This window comes from Triticum dicoccoides, chromosome 6A, assembly GCF_002162155.2.
Source record: "Triticum dicoccoides isolate Atlit2015 ecotype Zavitan chromosome 6A, WEW_v2.0, whole genome shotgun sequence".
Taxonomy (NCBI): Eukaryota; Viridiplantae; Streptophyta; class Magnoliopsida; order Poales; family Poaceae; genus Triticum; species Triticum dicoccoides.
This window is the reverse complement of record NC_041390.1, coordinates 3349870-3360718: the sequence shown is the minus strand read 5'-3', so window position 1 is coordinate 3360718 and position 10849 is coordinate 3349870. Positions and strand designations below refer to the sequence as shown.

The 10849-nt window shown below is 50.0% G+C and overlaps 1 pseudogene; it reads left to right on the top strand.

The window, feature by feature from the left end:
* Positions 1–7543: 7543 nt before the first annotated feature.
* LOC119318917 lies at positions 7544–8212 on the top strand (annotated as a pseudogene).
* The last annotated feature ends 2637 nt before the right edge of the window (positions 8213–10849 follow it).

Genomic DNA, 10849 nt, shown 5'->3' with positions numbered 1-10849 from the left:
AAGCCAATCATACCAACAGAGATTGTTGGGTTTTCAAGCAGGCTGGCAAGTTAAATGTCGAAAATAAAGAAAACGAATCACAAAGTGAGGACGAGGACAAAGAGACCCGGCAGCCGAACACTGGGGGGCAGAAGAAATTCCCCCTCAAGTCAAAACGGTGAACATGATATATGCTACACATATCCCCAAAAGGGAGCGTAAGCGTGCACTCAGGGACGTCTACACGGTAGAGCCAGTCGCCCCGAAATTCAATCCATGGTCGTCATTTCCGATCACCTGTGATCATCGAGACCACCCAACCAGTATCCGTCATGGTGGTTCGGCCAAATTGGTCCTCGACCCAATCATCGACAGATTTCACCTAACACAAGTCCTAATGGACGGTGATAGCAGCCTCAACCTGCTCTACCAAGACACAGTTTGGAAGATGGGCATTGACCCCTCACGAATCAAACCAACAAAGACTACCTTCAAAGGAGTCATACCAGGCGTCGAGGCCCGCTGTACGGGCTCAATCACGCTGGAAGTGGTCTTCGGCTCTCCGGATAATTTCTAAAGCGAGGAGTTAATCTTCGACATCGTCCCCTTCCACAGCGGCTACCATGCATTACTCGGACGAACAATGTTTGCTAGATTCAACACAGTGCCACACTTTGCTTACCTGAAACTCAAGATGCCCGGTCCATGCGGCGTCATAACAGTCAATGGAAACGCGGAACGCTCTCTCCGAACAGAGGAGCACACCGCCGCCCTAGCAACAGAGGTACAGAGCGGCCTTCTCAAGCAGCAGCATAGTGCGGCTGCCCAGCCCCTGGACACCATCAAGAGGTCCCGAACTACACTGCAGCAGGACAACAAGGCTCGTCAAGAGCTCGACTATCAATTCGGCTTCCGTCCCAGTCCAGATGAAGTGGTGGCATTCGTACCACGCGTGCATAATTATGCACTCGAGATTCCATGGACATCGACAGAGGCACAAGCTCAATCGGGATCTACAGTTCGGCTAGACCGACCTCGGATACACCTTTTCTTTCTGTTTCAGGTTCCCTTTCCCGCGAGCCTGATCACAAGCCCCTTCGAAGGATTGGCATACAAAGGGGACATGCAACATAGGTGTGTAGGGTAACCTCCATACGTTCTTATTGACGGTATTTTTCCTTCTTTCTCAAGACCCGTACGCTACCCCCTCTTGATTCCGGCATATTACATAGCCCGGGTGCTTATCGCGCTATTTGTACAAGATACGCCTTAACGTATCCATTCAATTATAATGATAACGATTTGCGGCCCAGTTTTTGTGGTTTTCGATCTGCTTATTAGCTACATCGGTACTCTTTTGTACGTTTCATATTCGCCAGAGGCTGCTTATCGCCCCACAATAAGGCAACAAAGTCCGAACTCTTTTTGTATAAAAGTTCGGCACCCCGAATTTAGCATTATATGCATTGGCTCCGAATCATGTCTTCAGTCAATAGTTGGGTTGCCCGGCTCCTTTGCTTGCTACCCTACGTTCTGCTCTATTGGGTAGGGTAGTAAAGGGAGACCTACTGCGATTGTGCCCTGGCCTTGACCGGATGAGCACCTCAGTAGAGAAAGCCGAAAACTGACTGTCATGATATGGCGAGAGCCAGTCAGCTGTTCGTGGGTTACAAAATTGTTGGAGATTTTTTCCGCGTCACGCGAAGGATCGGCACTTCCCGATCAGATGCTGACAGCACCCTTGCTTGGACCAGGGGTTGTGCACTTGCTTAATTGTAAAACTCCTATGGCTAAGTGAGGGCGTTTAAGCTGTATAGTCCGATTGCATTGTTCGTTGCGCTAAACAACTCCTTCAAGGACCATACAATTGGATCAAGATTATTTAGATCCCATCCCGAACACCTCCGTACTAATTACGTGAGCGCAGAAGCCAATGACTGGCCAACCCTCAGATTGCATATAACACGGCCGCACGGGAGGAAACAATTTAAAGCATAACGAAATTACATTACAAAACAAGCTCTGTCTTTGTAATACAAGGCAAAGGCCCAATACGAATGTATTCATTCGAAAATAACGTCCTGCAAACATTGAGCTGCCACAAGTCGAGACCCTTCTATGACATCCGCAAAATATTTCTCGGGTGTGCGGTGCTCCTTGCCCTCCGGCGGCCCACTGGCCACTTCAACAGCGTTCATCTTCGCCCACCACATCTTGCAGCGAGCGAAGGCCATACGGGCACCTTCAATACATGCAGAGCGCTTGATGGCGTCCAACCACGGACAGGCTTCCACTAGCTGCCTCACGAGTCCGTAGTAGCTGCCGGGTATAGCTTCGGCTGGCCATAGCCGGATTGTCAAATTTTCATGGGTAGTTTGGCCACCCTGTGCAGCTCCACCAGCTGCTTCAGCTGATCGATGAAGGACACGGGATGCTCTGGCATCACATACTGCGACCAGAATAGCTTCTCCGTAGAACCTCCTCCTTCGGCTCGGTAGAACGCTGCAGCGTCTGATACGCTGCGTGGTAGATCCACAAAAGCTTCTGGGGAACTCCGAAACCGGGTTAGTAAAAGGTACTGCCTCTCCGCATACTTACTTTGCATCTTAAAAGCCTTACCCACCGTGATCTTCCTGGCTTCCTGGATCTCCTGGGTGACGGCCTGGGCCTCATTCTGCGCGGTCTCTGCGCCCTGACGAGCCTTGGTGAGTTCGGCCTCCTAAGCGGACGCATCATTCTCCAAGGTCTCACATTTTTCACTGCATCTTGGAGCTCCTGCTGGATTTCCTTGACACAGGCCTCGAGCTTCTTACGGGCGGCTTGCTGCTGGACAGCCTTCTCCTCGGCCTCGCCCAGGGCCTTCCTCAGGGCCTCGACCTCGGTCGCGGCTCCTGCATACATTTCGACATTACAGTCAATACACAGTGTCTCCGCTTTCCGAACACACAGCAAGACGTTACTTACCTTGCTTCTCCTGCAGCCACACTCTAACCTCGCCGAGCTCGTTCTCGGTCCGCTCTAGCCTCTGCTTCAGTTCAGAGATTTTGGCAGCATGTGAGGTCGCGGCCAACAGCGATGCCTGCTCATGCACACATATCACGTTAGTCTCCTACACTAGAGGATTGATCCTCTGTCCGGTTCCTCTTACCGAGCACCGGACAGTGTCTCAGGGGCTACTGACTATATGGGTTTTTTTTCACTCTTATTTACCTCGAAACCTGTCAACAGGTTGCTGCAGGCTTCGTTCAGTCCACTCTTGGTGGACTGAACCTTCTTGATCACCGCACTCATAAGAACATGGTGCTCGTCCATAACGGAGGTGCCTCGTAGCGCCTTCATCAGGTTATCTGGTGCCCCTGGATGGACAGGGACCACCGCCGGAAACGGTGCACCCCCTCCTTCAAAGGGGGCTGCCCGCCCGACTCCGGAGCCACATGGGTCTCCGGAATCGTATCCGGCTAAGGGCCAAGCTGGATGCGGCCCTCTTCGCCAGTCTCCATGGGGATGGTCTCCTCCATGTGTCCGGCAGTGGAGACTTCGCCTCGTGGCGCCTCCCGGACAGGTTCCTGGGTTCCTCCCCGGCTCAGATTGGCCCTCCGGGACAGCACCTCGGTGTCGTCCCCGGCCCTTGGGGGAGTAAGCAGGCGGTGGCGACTAGCTCGCCATCTCTGACGGAGCCAACGAACTTCCAGACGAGGATCGCTGGATTAGGTCGCGGGACGGACTGCAATAGTACAGCTAACTACATCAAGATAATGGAGAGAAAGTGTTGGATGTGCGCATAAACAAGCCATGTCACTTATGATGCGGCCTGGGGCTTTGTGCGGGGGTGTCGTTCTAGACTACTGCCAACGTCCCACGCGGAGTTGGCCGCCGGAATGCCCTTCCCCTTTTTGGGTGCCTCTGCCTCCAGATGCGCCGGGGCCACCCTCTTCTTCTTCCTCTCATCAGGGGGAGGATTGTTTGATTCCTCCTCCTCCTCTTACCCGCCATTGTCCTCAGGGACAGAGGAATGAGTTTCGTCGTCTTCGGACGCCGCATCCGAAGTACCATTACGACGGAGGCCACTCTTGGCCCCCTTTGCCTTCTTCATGGCCTTCTTCTCCGGTGCCTTTTATGGCGCCGGTACTAGCATCTCCACCAAGCGCGGGATGACTGGTTCTTCGGGCAGCCGAGCCGGACACTGGATCCGCTTCGCCCTCTCCGTCTAGTCCTAAAAGAGTAGTAATAAAAGCTCAGACATCATCCTCGAAACAATTAGTTTGAGGACTCATTTGAAATAACATACCTTGCTGGTGGGGTGTGTACAATCGTGACCACGGTCTGAATCCGTGGCCGGTGGTTTTTCGTTGCCCTTGAAGAGCAATTTCCATGCGCCTTCGTGCGTAGTCTCAAAGAGCCTCGCCAGGGTCCGGTGCTTCCTTGGATTGAAGTCCCACAGCGGGCGGCTTCGGCGCTGGCATGGAAGGATCCGGCGAACTAACATCACCTGGATCACATCAACAAGCTTGACGCTCTTGGTTACCATGCTCTGAACGCGCGTCTGCAGCGCTATCAGCTCGTCAGGAGAACACCAGTCCGGACTCTCCTCGACCCAGGAGGTGAGTCGCATAGGAGCGCCAGAGTGGAATTCGGCAGCTGCGGCCCAGGTGGTGCCGCGTGGTTCTGTGATGTAGAACCACTACTTCTGCCACTCCTTTAGCGTATCCACGAAGGTGCCTTTGGGCCAGGATACGTTGGACAATTTTCTCACCATTGCCCCTCCGCATTCCGCGTGCTGGCCATCCACCACCTTCGGCTTCACGTTAAAGACATTGAGCCATAGCCCAAAGTGGGGTTGGATGCGGAGGAAGGCCTCACACACGACGATAAACGCCGAGATGTTGAGTGCAGATTGTGCCCTTCTTGCCAAAACGTGTCCAGATCAAGCCAATCCGCCCCGCCGCTGCAGCCATGCGCCTGTTGTCGGCTGCTGCCGTTGTGCTTCGTCAAAACATGCAGATCGAACCCTCCTGGCGAAAACACCAAGATCGAGCCAATCTATCGCGCCGCCACTTTGGACTGCCAGCTGCTAGCCGCCTACCGCCGCCGCGCCTCCGGCACCGCCACCACACATCACTGTGGCTGTAGGGGCGTGAGCGGGCGGCGCCCACACACCCCTAGCAGTACCCGTCGGGAGCCACGCCGCCGCTACGCCACGCGGGCTTTGCCCGGCGACGCCTCCGGCGGCAGCGGAGGGAGAGGAGGGGATGTGTGGAGGAGGGCTTGAGGGAGCTGACGGATTCCCCGGTGCGGCGCGGCGCCGCCGCATGGAGGAGGTCGTGGGAAGGAGGTCCACAAACATTTGATAACTTTCGTTGGAGTTGGGACCGTACCCTATATGTTGTGTTATGTAGGTTGTGTGCAGTGTTTTTACACAAAAAATATCATAGTCTTTTTTCTTAGAAGAGCTCTTTTTCTTCTCAGTGGAACGTACAAGGCTGGGCTTGGACGGGATTCAAGGAGGTTATGGTTGAAGATCATTAGGCTCTGAAGGTGTTATCTCACATGTTTGTGTTGAGTCGAGATCGTCTACTATAACATGATGTACCAGGGAGTACTCGCAATGGGCGGGGAAAAGATGATGATCCGCTGCTCATTGTGTTGGTGACTTACCACTACCGCTGGGGCAAGAGGGGGCGGCAACACTGGAGGACTGCATTTTGGTGGTGCTCCCCGAGTACCGAGTCTTGGTTCCCGGGATGAAAACCCAAGTTCTGGCCTTTATTGTTTGTATCTGGCAATGGCCTTGTTGAAGGCATTGTTTTGGGTGAACTCAGACTTTCTGTCAGGCAATTTGAACCACCTTGGAGTTGCCCTAGTATTATATCCTGTTAAATTAGAATTGTATTTTGATCTTCCTAGATATTGATTTTCGCGCGAAATCAAAAACATGAAGAAAATAGGAATTAAACAATTAATAGTTTAGTCAAAAAATTACATAAAATATTCCAAAGTGATAAGATAATAGCATTAAACAATAAAAAAATATAAATACATTCGATGATATAATAGCCCATAGAGCTTAGTGCCAGTTCACACATCTCAATTTTGTACGGACATGCACAAAATTTATAGCAATTTCAAACATCTCAATTTTATATGTAATGTCAGCTGATGTGGTAGACGTTGCAATTAACCATACCCTATATGTGGTGTTAGGGTATTTCCTTCTTCTGGAATGACGTCAGCCCGTCCCAGAGAGCATTGGTGGGGGAGGGATCCATCGTGGGAGTGGTGCGGAGAGGGATCAAAGGTGGATGACAACAACCATGGCCGGGGTACCGACTTCTATAACAATGGTAGGCGGCAAACGGACTGACGGGTGGCGCCGAAGGAGAAGCCTAAGCAACCGCGTGCCATCAATGCGAGCGGCAGACGGATGGACGGGCTGCCGCAGTGTCGTTTGAACACATCGCAATTGCCTGCACCGGGAAGCGGTGCGGGCAGTGCTCTCGGACGGTGCTCTGCTTCAATACCGGCGCCAGTGAGCAGCCGCGTCCACTCTAGCCGGGCATGAATGCGGGTGATGACGCTTTGGAGCGGCGCGGACCGAAAACGCGCGGGAGGATGGAGGGTTTTTTGGTGGGTCTGGGCGGGTCAGAAACAGGCTTGGGAGCGGTCCGTACTCCTGCCAACCTTCCCACATTTGTCTCTGGTTTGCGGGAAAAAACAAGTCCGGTCAACCCAGCGGTCCGATGCAGACCTGCGTTGGATGGCTTCCGTGGTCCGGACCGATGTAGGTTGTTCTCAGTGTTTGCCGCAAGAAAAATTCCCAGTGTTTTTTCTTAGAAGATTTTTTTTTCTCAGTGGAACGTACAAGCCTGGGCATGGATGGGCCAACGTTACATCTTACATGGCAGGCTAAGCCTGCAGCTGCGTACAACCTCAGCGTTAATCTCAAAAAAAGAAAAAAAAAGACTCAGCGTTCCTACACTCAGCTGCCTACTTCCCATTGTCTAAACCGTACCCCCCAGTCTCTCCACTCTCGGCAGCGGACGGACCGGAGAAAGAAGGACCGGAGCAGTCGGCGACCTCACCCTGCCCCGTCCCCGTCCGCGTCCCCGATCCTGGTTAGCCCACCCCTTCTCCTTCCCTTCCTTCTCCATCTAATCTACTAGTGCTTCCTTTTCGTCTCATCTTATTTTCCCTCTATTAGTAAACCCTAGCCAGATTTTCCGCTCCTAATCAAACCCTAAGATCCATCCCCTTCTGCAGCAGTGCACAGAGAGAGAGGAGAGGGTACCGCTGATGGATCCCGCTGGTGAGACTCCCCAAGGCCAAGGGTAAGATCCCACTGGTGTTCCTCCCCCTCTTAATTTGTACTTGCTTTGTACTCCCTCCGTCCCAAATTCTCATCTTAGATTAGTCTAGATACGCCGTATCTAGACTAATCTAAGACAAGAATTTTGGGACGGAGGGAGTATATGCTATCGCTATTCTGGATGGATGTGCATATGTCCGTTGGATTCTAGCAGCTGTCCTGATGTGAATATATGTGTGTCCATTGATAAAATTCCTTTTCATGCCAGGGCCGATACCTTTCCCACGCGTGTGGACGGCAGTTGGCTGCGCTGTTCTGTGCCGCTGGCCGACCCAGTATCCGAGGTGCTTGGCGACGACAACCTCCTCATCGAGATCCTCGTCCGCCTCCCTCCGAAGCCGTCCTCGCTCGCCCGTGCGTCCGCCGTATCCAAGCGCTGGGGCAGCATCCTCTATGACCCCCAGTTCCGCAAATCCTTCCTCAAGCACCACCGGAAGCCTCCTCTGCTCGGCTTCTTCAGAGGGTATGCTAAAAGCTTCATTCCTGCCATGGACTCGCCTGACCGCATCGCTGCTACCCGCTTCTCCCTGCCCAAGAGCACTAGAACCTACCACACCGATGAAGCATACATGGGCTGCCGCCACGGTCTCTCTGTCCTAATTGACAGGAATAAGCATGAGACCGTCGTGTGGGATCCCCTCACCGGCAAAGAGCACATCGTGTCTTTTCCACCAGGAATCCACTCTATGAGGACAAACTCAGCCTGGCATGGCGCTGTACTGTGCGTTGATGCTGAAGATGGGCACGTCCATGGAGATTGCTTCTCAAGCCCATTTAAATTGGTTTTGGTCTGCAATGGATTCAGTACACAGGCATCTTGTTCTCTCTATGACTCAGCGTCTAGCGTTTGGGGAAATATTTTCTCGGTGACCATAGCAAATAGGATTTCTGTGACAAGCCGCAGCATCCTTGTCGGGAATGCACTTTGCTGGTTGATTTGTGGTGGTGAAGTTCTTGTGTTTGATTTCGAAATGCAAAGTCTTGTTGTGATCAAGACACTGGTGGAAAACCACGTTACCAACGACCGGTGTTTTCAGCTCTTGCGGATGGCCGATGGTGGCCTTGGCCTTGCTGGTTTGTTGGACCTGACCATCCAATTATGGGATAGGAAATCTAACTGTGATGGCATTGACGAATGGGTGTTGCTGCGGAAAACCATTCCACTGGATGAGATGCTTCCAAGGAGAATAAGTTATGCATTTTTTGTTGGGTATGATGAGGAGTCAAATTTGCTTGTTCTCTCCACGATGATTGGCAACTTCACGCTCCAAGTTGACTCGATGCAGATCAAACATATTGTTAAACGAAACCAGATATGTCATGACACCTTTCATCCCTACAGGAATTTCTATGCTGCAGGTAATGGCCCCTATCTAAATTGGACAAGCAAAATAGTGCAATTAGTTTTCGCTCCTATTCATTCCAGTTACTTATGGTATGTTCTTGCGGTAACATTGTTCATGCTATTAGGATTGAACTATATATATATAAGAATACAATGTCTTGTTTGTTTCTCTGTTGATCTGGTCATGTTATGGTTATCTAATTTCCCATTGTTTGCCTAACTTGGCTGATTAGAGGGATCCATTAAAGCTAGAACATGAATACAAATATGGCTTTGATGCCTGGCCATTGCTAAAGGCTAAATACAATTATGTGCTTGTAATGATCTTTCATCAGAGGGTTTCTAGAAATTGGAAAATGGCAATAGCTGCAGCAGTGAAACCATATGAAATAATTAATCAATTGGAACATCTGGAGGCGGTTTAAGGCTTGTCACGTTTTCTTCTTCACTATTCTTCCTTGCAAGAATTAAGTTTATATTGATCGATCTTGATATAAATCTTCAATTCATGATACCATGTTCTCTCGTTTTTATTGAAAAGTAGCACTAGTTTATTAATTTCACGTAGTGCTATGTTATGCTTGTTATGGAACTCTGGTTTCACATTCTGTGCATATTTATGTTGGCTTTATGGTCATAATTGGTAGAAAACTTACTCGACAATTATTCTGGGTAAATGCATTTTCTCTAAACATGTAATACAATAATTCATTTCTAGACCTGGCGATATATGCGGAGCCACACTGGACTTTTCTTTGAATTTTCATTTGGTTTGTGCTTCATTTTCTTCTAGGCAGCGGAGTTGGGAGGAAAGGCACAGATCTGGCCGGAACTTTGAACACACCTGATATGCTAACGTGCTATCTTTGTCAAACAACTTAGGTAATTTTCTCTTTTCATATACCTTTTTTTTGCTTGGTTACCCAATTTACAAGATGGTGCATAGTTTATGCTCGCATTTTCCTTCGTACTAGACATACCAGCTTGGCATACTAGAAATTTTTCCATCGTACTCCGAGCCTCACATATAGCATGGCACAAAAAAAGTAAATCAGGAATGAGTCAACATTCTTGGGAGTTCTGTTTTTTTTGCGTCACATGATTGGCGGCGAGTCACTGATCTCTTAGTTTCTACTGCGATCGTACATAGTTATGTTGCAAGAATCTTGTAAACATGTCAACATACAGCTGCTAGAACAAACTAAATGCTCTGTTATTGTTGTTCTCCATTTGTGGTATCAGTTTGTCGAATAATGATGGGATGATTGAGCTCTGGATATTTTTTCTTAGTGGGCATGATAAATTAGTTTGACTGAGATGACATTGATGTTCTGCAGGTATCCAGAGTTAAATTTGGGTTGTCAAGATGCGGACATGGCTATTTGGTGTAAGGAAGTTGCTCCATTTTGTATGGTGTGGTGGATGCTCGCACTGGTAGAAAAAGGGCCTATAGTCCCGGTTCCGGAACCGGGACTAAAGTGTCGGTACTAATACCTCCCCCCTTTAGTCCCGGTTCAATCCAGAACCGGGACTAAAGGCCCTCCACGCGGGCAGTGCGCAGAGCCCAGTCAGGAGACCCTTTGGTCCCGGTTGGTGGCATCAACCGGGACCAATAGGCATCCATGCGTCAGCACTTCTGTGGCTGGGGTTTTTGTTTTTTTGAAGGGGGGGGGGGGTTGGGGGGTTTTGGGGGGTTAATTTAGGTGTTTCATATATTGTGTTAGCTAGTTATAATTAATAGAGAGAAGTGTCCTCTGTTATGTCCGTGCTTGGTCGACGCTACGTACTATACATACGTATAGAGAGGACTAGACACGCTAGCTAGCTAGTAAGCAAACGAAGAAAACAGAAGATCGTCATGAACATATATGCATACAGAGAGAAGTGATATCGACCACCTCTCCTTCTCCGAGAGATTGGTCGAACAACAAGTTCTCGTATATCTATCTGACACTACCGGCTACATATATACAATAATTATCTGTTACAAATATAATCATACGGACTCAGGGTCCACATAGAATTCTCCGTCTTCAGGGATCACGTGGTCAAGAAAGAATGCCGCCAATTCCTCTTGAATTGCTCGCATGCGAGCTGGTGCTAGGAGTTCATCCCGCTTTCGAAACATCCAATTTGAAGAAGGGGGTCAATACATATATATA